Source organism: Camelus ferus, chromosome 5 (genome assembly GCF_009834535.1).
Source record: "Camelus ferus isolate YT-003-E chromosome 5, BCGSAC_Cfer_1.0, whole genome shotgun sequence".
Taxonomy (NCBI): domain Eukaryota; kingdom Metazoa; phylum Chordata; class Mammalia; order Artiodactyla; family Camelidae; genus Camelus; species Camelus ferus.
In genome coordinates, this window is record NC_045700.1 from 92,527,995 (window position 1) to 92,536,429 (window position 8,435).

Sequence of the window (8,435 nt, forward strand, 5' to 3'; positions counted from 1 at the left end):
CCCCACACAGCATCCCTGTGGCTCCCAGTCCTGTGGGGGGAGATGTGTGTGTATGCGGGCGGAGCCGTGGGATCCAGCTCTGGGGGGACCACGCAGAGGCAGGAGTCGGGAGCTGGGGTGGCAGGGGGGCTCTCATCCAGTTCGGTAACTTGTCTAATTAGGAGCCTTGCAGATTAAGAACTTCTTCCTGTTGCCTTCAGCTATGATGGAGCAATCGCATTTTGCACGTTAACCAAGTTCGTTTTGCGCAGACATTACATAAAGCAGGTGTGTTTTAACCTGTCCTTGTTTTTTCATTAAGGCTACACATTTTTATGGGCATCAGAGCCTTTTAAACTCTGCCCTGCCAAGCCCCCATAGACCTGCTTTTGGGGAAGGAGCCCCCAGCGGGCAATCCAGCAGCAACGCTGGCTCAGCCCCGGCCTGTCTCCGCCCTAAGTGATCTCACCCAGCGAGTTTCCTTATAAACGTCCCTTGGGCTCCCCCCTTAAGCACTGCAAGCACTGGCGGACGTAACAGCCTGTGTCCACAATCAATCCGCCTGTGCTGCCCCTGCACTGACACAGCTGCTCACGCCAGCCCAGCCCCCGGGTCACACGACTTTCCTCTCTCAGCGCCACCTGGGGACCCCGGAAACTGCAGGTCCTGGGACACATGTGAAAACTCAGCAGAGGCCGGCGCTCCTGACGCTTCTCTTGCAGGTGAGAGGTAAATCAGGGCCCTGGCTCCTCCCTCCCGGAGCCCCAATCACCCACCCGCGTCATAAAGACAGCTTATCAGGCCTCTGCCCTGGGAATCTCCACAAGAACAAAGGGGCCCTGTGAAGGCCAGTCTCACAGTTTCTATCAGAACCTCAGGGCTGAAGATGTGGGAGGCCGGGCAGCTGTTCACCCCCACCCTGCCCGAGCCCAGCTGTGGCCCACCACCCCGCAAGGGTCTGAAATAAAAGCGAGAGGATGGCCGTGGTCTCGGTGGAGCAAAGCTGACCTTCACCAAATCCAGCCGTGTCCAGGGAACTGTTGAGTGCGGAGGCCCCAGCTGTCTGGGAAGAAGCTACCCACGTGAGTTTTGTTCATATGCTTCAAATCCTGCATTGTGGTTGATTTCTTCGAGGCTGCTGGGAAATCATCACAAATTAGTGTTTTGGTTTGAAACAGAAATAACTGGCTGGTGTTGGCCGGTCAATGTGTGCAGACACTGTCTCTGAAATGGGAATTGTGGCCTTGTCATCAAAGCAGAGGGCACTCAGGAAGTCCTGAAGGACCTAGTTATTCGTAAGGAAGCCAGACTGGGAACCAAACACATACCCAGGAGCCTAGGAGAAGCTTTGCTTCTAATACTGGGGACAATTGGGTCCTACAGGACTGTCTGCTAAAGTAGCATTGCCACCATTCTGCATTTCCACCAGCAATGACTGAGAGTTCCTGTTGCTCCACAGTCTTGCAAACATTTGGTGTTGTCAGTGTTCCAACTTTTGGCCATTCTAGTAGGTGTATGTGTTCTGTGTCATTTTTATTTTGCAGAATCAGACTAGCTTGTGCTGTCATGTTCTGGGGGTCCCACTATGGGACTCACCCTAGAGGCTCTCCATGGACCCCAGGACAGAGTGCAATGAGCGGAGAGGGCTCTTCTTTGCCTGGTGTGCAGGCGCCATCAGGCAGCCTCATTTGAAGGTACATCCTGGCCAACTTGAAGGCTTTTGGTGGAACTATCAAAAGGCACTCACTGATCCTTTATGGATGTGAGAGGTATGTCAGTAAAGATTGGGGGGGGGGCCACCCCATGAAGGTGTGGCCAGCTCTCCCCTGAAATGCTGCTCACATCCACATCCCAGAGTACAGGAAAAGCAACATTCCTGCTTGAGCCCAAGTCCAGCGTTAAGTCCCTTGGGCTCTCAGAGGGAAAACAAAGATGGAGGGACTGTTGACTCAAGCCTTGCTCCTCCACATCCCCCCTCTCCCAGTTCACCTGGGGAGACAAAGGTGAAATGTATGAAATCACCCCAAGACCGTAGCCGGAATGTCAAGAAGTTAAAGGTCCAGCAGAGGGTGTGGATCTCCTCTTTGGGAATTTTCCTTCCACCAGCTTGGCTGGATTCCCAGACCACTTCTCCTTGGCTTCTCTAAGCTCCCTTTGTTTTCTCCCCACATGGCTGAGGCTAGAAGCTCACACGTGAGCATCCCTGACCTTTGAGTGGCCTGAGACAGACATCCAGAGTGAACAGGTGTCTCAGCCTCAGAATGAAATGGTTTCTCTGGCCTAACCTTTCGGGCCATGTTGGTTCACCATCTGGTGCGGACCTTCTCGGCCCAAAGTCTGCTGGAGCTTAGCGCGTGGAATCAGAGCTACAGCTGTTGGTGTGCTGCTCCCTTGAGATTTTCCTCTGAGTAAATGCCCGCTTCAGAGACCTCATGGGGAGGCGAGAGGTAGAATTAGGGAGCGCCTGGGCCCACTGGTCCATAATCTCATACTCTCACCTCCTTCCCCACAAATACCAACCCTGATCCCCTCGCTCAGACCAGACCGCTCCAACCACAGCCCAGAGCAGAGGCAACCACTGACCCAACTCACTGACCACCTCTTTCTAAGCACAGGATAAGGGAGGTGTCCTAGGAAGGTCATGTTCTAAAGCTGTGAAGGCTGGAAACCCAAAGATTTTGTCATGAAAAGAGATGCAGGATCGAGGATGGTATTTGGGTGAGGCCAAAATACGTCCCCAGCTCATTTTCTGAAACTGTAAAACCCTTTTGAGAAGCTTGGTTGGAGCTTTCCATGTCACTGAACTCATCTAATCCAAATCACTGGATTGTTTTCTGTTCACTCGGCACCATTCTTAGCAGCTCTCAGGAGGACAAAACAAAACAAAGCAGACGAACACGGCTAGGAAGCAAATGAAGCACGCCGCGCTGCACCAGGCGGCGTCCACCCCCACCACACATCGGGGTGGTACCCAGAGCCCATCCCCCAGTGGTTCCCTGGGAGAGCCGGCAACCCTGGAAGACCCCCCTCCCCCCACCGCAACCAGGTGTTAGAATACAGCACGGAGCACACTGAGGTCTCAGCGTGATCCCCCTGGGAGAGCTGGATGCGCTTATGAACAACTGAGTCCTCCTGGAGGCGAGGTACCCCACAGCCCGAGAGAAGGGAGCAGGACCAACGCCTCCCAGCACTGACTGTTCATGATGGCATCACCAGGCCGAGCTTTCATTATTTATCTTTCCTCCAAAATAAAGAGTACCAGGACTAGAAGCTTTCATTAATCCAAGCGGGGGGGGGGGGGGAGCTTGAGTTCTGTGAGAAATAGCTTCAGGACAATGAAACAAAGATTGACTTCCTTCAATTTCCCGTGGCAGGATGATCACCGAGCCTCCATCCGTCCTCAAAACAGGGATAAGTGACGCCTATTACTTTCCTGATAGAATTTTGATTTGTGTCTTCATGGGTGAAAACTAGGTAAATGAATAGGAAGTCTGCCTTCCAATCCTCCAATAAAATAAAACAAAATAGAAGCGGGGTTCAATCACCTTCAGGTAGATTGGCCGAAAGGATGGAGTCGTCAGAATGAAGAAGGGCGGCGTGAGTTTATAAATTATTCTGCTTTCTGCAGTTGTCACACTTCCGGGGTCAGCACCTTATGAACTTGTCTTTGCCCATCACAGGGGCTGAAGCCTGGGTGAAAGCTGGCAGGGTGGGGAGGCCACTTGCTCCAGCAAAAGCAACTGTTTTCCATAGTGATTTGCTGTGTTTTCTTTCTGGGCCACACACCAGCTCACCTGAGTCCCCGAGAAGAGGCAGACTGTTTAACCAGCAGAATAAGCAGGTTTTCCTCCTGTTTTTCTGAGTGGGTTGCTTTTTCTCACGAGCTGAAACAAAGGCCACCCAGTTGATCTTCAGCGTAACTGCTCATGGAAGCCACGGCGGGGAGAGGGGATTGTTACAAACACAAATTCCTGCCCCGACCCTGTGATTCTTATCCAGCCGGCCTGCCTGGGGCACAGGAAGCTGTTGGGTGAGTGCGTCTGGCGACCTGAAGCGCCGGCGTCCAGGTAGAGAGCAAGGTCGCTTCCCCACGTCCGCCTCTTAGAGTAGGAAAAAGGAACCGGGAAGTCATCTAACTCAGTCTCTTTGTTTTGCAGAGAAGTAACGTTGAATCTGAGAGAGGAAAGCTGGTCTGATCAGGCAAGACTGTGACGCTGTTAACGCTCCGTGTCTCTGCAGAGAGTCACTCGCCTCTGGACTGAATTTAGAATTAGGACTCTGTTTCTGTAAGGCTTAGAAACAAATATCCTTAGAGGAAAAGAAAAAAAAAAAAAAAAAAAAAAAGGTCATTAGGAGTCATCTATGTAGAAAGAAGCCTTTGTCCGGGAAAGATGACTTTGGAAAAGCAAATGTTAGCGAAAGAGGCTCTGTCCGAAGAAGGCCCCCGGGCAAACCTGGCCCGGAGCACAAGGCCCGAGCTTTGTCCTGCCATCCGCAGTCGTGTCTGAATGCCCCTTGCAGGAGCGGGGGCTCGATGGCTAATGGATTTTGGACTCCAAATGAAAGACAAACAAAACAAAGGGACTGCAGTCTGAAAGTAATTCTTAAAGAGACAGAGCCCTGTTGGTGTGTAGTCCTCCCCAACAGAGCGTAATTAGGCCACACGCACTAACGCACTGGGGGGCCACCCCAGAACCCAATTCCTGTTGTGATTTCTAGATTGAGGAGGAAGGCTGAGGAACTTAAGGCTACCTCAGTAGCACTACGGGGACCATCAGATCCTAGGATAATAATTATGGTGCCCTGGGATAACCATGATGACACGTACCCCCGTAACTGAGCAACTCTGGGTGTCCTAGGCCCATCCTTCACCCCAGTTCTTACTGAACCACAGGCTCCAGACGTGGAACAGACCTTTCTGAGCTCCTCATCCATGGGGCCTGTCAGGGAGCGACCCACAGACTGTGGGCTCGATGTGCACTGACGGAGACCTAGCTAACGGGGAATATAATTATTTCCATAATTCTGGGCCTTGACACTTTCACTCCACTGACATTGTACCCTGAAAGAGGGGCCCCTTGAAGAATTCTTAACAAAGCAAAATAGGACAGAATAGGCCTCCCTGGGCACTTATAGCCTGGTTGAGATTCTTTGAGTTCACTGCTTTAATCTTTTTAAAATGTCTGCAGGTCCCTGGTCCATGGATTTCTGAACAGCTGGCCCGCTACACCGAGCGGGCAAAGCTGAGGCCCCGTGATCTGACTGCAGGTAGTTAGTGACAGAGCTGGACAGGACCCCGGTGTCCAACCAGCATCCTTCCCCATCAACCTGCACTCTCGATGACACATCTATTTTCTGCCAATGTTAATTTCAGAATTGTTAGATGTTTCCTGGGTAAACATCTCATCTTCCCCAAGTTTGCATGGAATCTTCTGGAAGGTTTTGATATACCTCTATAGCAAACACACCTTCACGTGACCCCCAGTGGGTCATACCCTTATGTTATCCCCTCCCCTCAGGTGTGGGTGGAACCTGTGACCAGCTTGCAGGATGTCCCTCGCTGGGGTAGGTTGCATTGTGTGGGTTAACCCCTCCCGTGGTTACGTTAGGCTATGTGAGACTCCCTCACAGGCAACTGGAATGAAAGGTTCGCCTGCTGGTCTAAAGAAGTGAACTTCTGGGCTGCGAGAGAAACACATGGCACAGAACTACCGCAGCTTCCCCTTGCTGAGAGCAGTCAGGCACCAGCCAGCTGAAAACGACATCAGTCCTGTAGCCACAAGGACTGCATTCTGCCAACAACCACACAGGCTTGGAGACCCCCAGCTCCTAAGTGGGGTGCAGCTTTTGAGACCCTGAACGGAGGACCAAGGGAAGCCCTGCACAGACACCTGCCCTGCAGGAACTGGGAGAGAATAAATGTAGCCAGTTCTCATTATTCACGATAGTTGTGTTCTGTGATGTCACTGTGAGAAATGAACTCATGCCTTTGCTCCTGGAGAAACACAGAGGTCAGTTCCTGCCAGACTCTGATCACTACATTTTCATCAACCGATCAACACATCACCTTATTTTACATGTGTTTCTGTTTAAAGACATTGTATTTAACACACGTGTTGACTCATTAACATGGAATTGACAGCCAACAGCACACTCACTCATGCTTGAATGAAACTTATCTCACACATGTATCTTCTCCAGAAGGCACATCACAGCCTTCTCGTGCTCAGGACACTGGACAGCACTTCAGCATTCTGCTGGGGGCGGGGGGGGGGGGCACTTTAAACAGTGAAATTACCAGTAAGCACAAAAATGTGAAAAATGTGGCACGAAATAGGCCACAAAGAGGACTCTTGTTTGCAGTGTGAGGGCTGAAACAAGAAGTCAGAGCATCATCTGTTCCACCTCCGCTGGGAACGTGTGCACCCAGCAACACCAATTTTTACCATTCTGCAGATATTTGCAAATGACAGTGACAGCACTGCGATGATTGATTTTTCGAGATTCCATGTAAATTTTACTTGACTTGTATCAAAATTCTAGCAGATATTGAATCTGCAAATAGAGAGCATAGTCTATAGATTTAAGCTGCTAAGTTTGTGGTAACTTGTTACGTGGCATTAGCTAGCTAAGTCCGTCTCTAACTTCAGTTACCCCTGCCAGTTTGTCCCCTGACATCCCCAACTTCCTTTACCGCTCACCGTGCTCTGAATGTGACTCTTGTCCTATGTATGTGAGGACATTACATAAATTCTGTTCTTCAGACATAACCTTTCAGTGGTGTGTTTTATGGACCATTTCCAGAACTCCTCAGCTTTGGAAAAGAACGAGGTGTTGGAAAGGCTTTTATGTACCTCATTCGCATATGGTCACTGGAACCGCCTTAGCCTGGCTTAAACTAGGCTGAATCTTTAGTCTTAAAATCATACTGTTCAAGCCTTCTTCTAATTCTGTAACAACATTTTTTCCTTTTGCAAGAACCCCCCTTCCCCCTCCCGGGCCAAAGACTACAAGGGCTCCCTCACCACCCGTGCCTCAGTCACGACACGCCAGTCAAGTTCACCAGGGTAGAGAGAAAATCAGGAGAACTGTCCAGTTCTCTGGGAGGCCCAGCCCTTGGCTGTTGCTGTGGTCATCGGCCGGCCATGTGGTTCCTAACTCCCCCAGCTCCCTGACCACCAGCCCTCTCCCCTCTGTTCCTTCTTACTGTGTGTTTTCAGCAAGCTGGATTCACGCCTCAACAGGATGGATGCAGGCTGCCCCTTTCCCATGTCTGGTCCCTCGGTGTAGATATTCCTGTCACTGGACGGGACCTGGGATATCTGGCAGGCCAGACATGCCCCTGCTTGGTTCTGCAGAACCGCAGCTCAGGGGCCCCGGAATGCCACACCCCTGTGGCCCAGCCTCAGTTCCCTCTCCGGTGACTCAGCCAGTTGGGTTGACCCACATGCATAGAGCCATTGCTTCTGCCCAGGCTCCTAGGGGGGCTGTGTAGAAAGTGGCTCCTATTTTCAGTTCAGCTTTGTCTGGGAGACCCCCATCTCACTCCCCATATAACCTCCTTCCCTACCCTTTCCCCAGTCAATCCTCAAACCCAGCCTGCCCTCAAAAGGAAAACAAAAACAAAAAACACCCAGTTGTACAAAATGCAAAAATATTATGAAAAAGGTTCTTGGAGCAGGGCAAACATTTCTACAGCAAACTGCACCATGGCAGCACTGGGCTCAGATAATGAAGGGAACAAGGTTACCTTTACAAAAGAGGAAGAAACATCAGATCGTCCGCATGCAATTAGCAGCATCTACCCGTCCCAAGGGCTGAGGCTGCCTTAGCTGTTTCCCCATGTTGCTAGGTTAATAATTATCACCTGCTTCAGGGTAGCAAAATGGAAGGAGAATTAATGACCTGTTTCATGGTAAGTGCTCCGTGCATCTCAGCACAGACTTACTGAGTAGCTTCAAAAAATAAATTACACGGACCTGCTATATGCTTGCAGTATGTAGGGAAGATCCAATAAAGCCATAATTTTCCCTTTGTTTTAAAACCTCTGCACAAAATATATAGTTTTCCACTTCAGTTGATTTCCCCAGGGTTTCATATTGGTAGTGACTGATTTTTTTCTTTTATCAATATCAATTGATGCTGTGTTCTCAGATCACTGAACATTAACAATGTTCCAATCTCATTTACAGAAAGCTGTAAAAAGTTAAATTTGGAGAATGAGGGACAATACATAAAAAGCATTCTAAAGTGTGTTAGCATTTTCACCTAAAGAAATGAAGATAATTGTAATAATTTATAACATAATTCTGCTGAAGATTTCATTATGCTATGACTTTGGGATTTCATCTTTTAGAATTTATAACTGAAATGAATCTTAAAACAATAAAAGGAATCATAGAATAAAAGCAGAAGAAAATTGTTGATGTAAAAAATATATAACCATGGGATCCTTT

General features: G+C 49.6%; 1 long non-coding RNA gene across 1 annotated transcript; it reads left to right on the forward strand.

The window, feature by feature from the left end:
• Positions 1-279: 279 nt before the first annotated feature.
• LOC116663809 lies at positions 280-6,730 on the forward strand. Its single transcript, XR_004320164.1, has 3 exons — positions 280-1,061; positions 1,524-1,748; positions 4,139-6,730. It is a non-coding gene; the product is annotated as an uncharacterized LOC116663809 (long non-coding RNA).
• Positions 6,731-8,435: the final 1,705 nt, after the last annotated feature.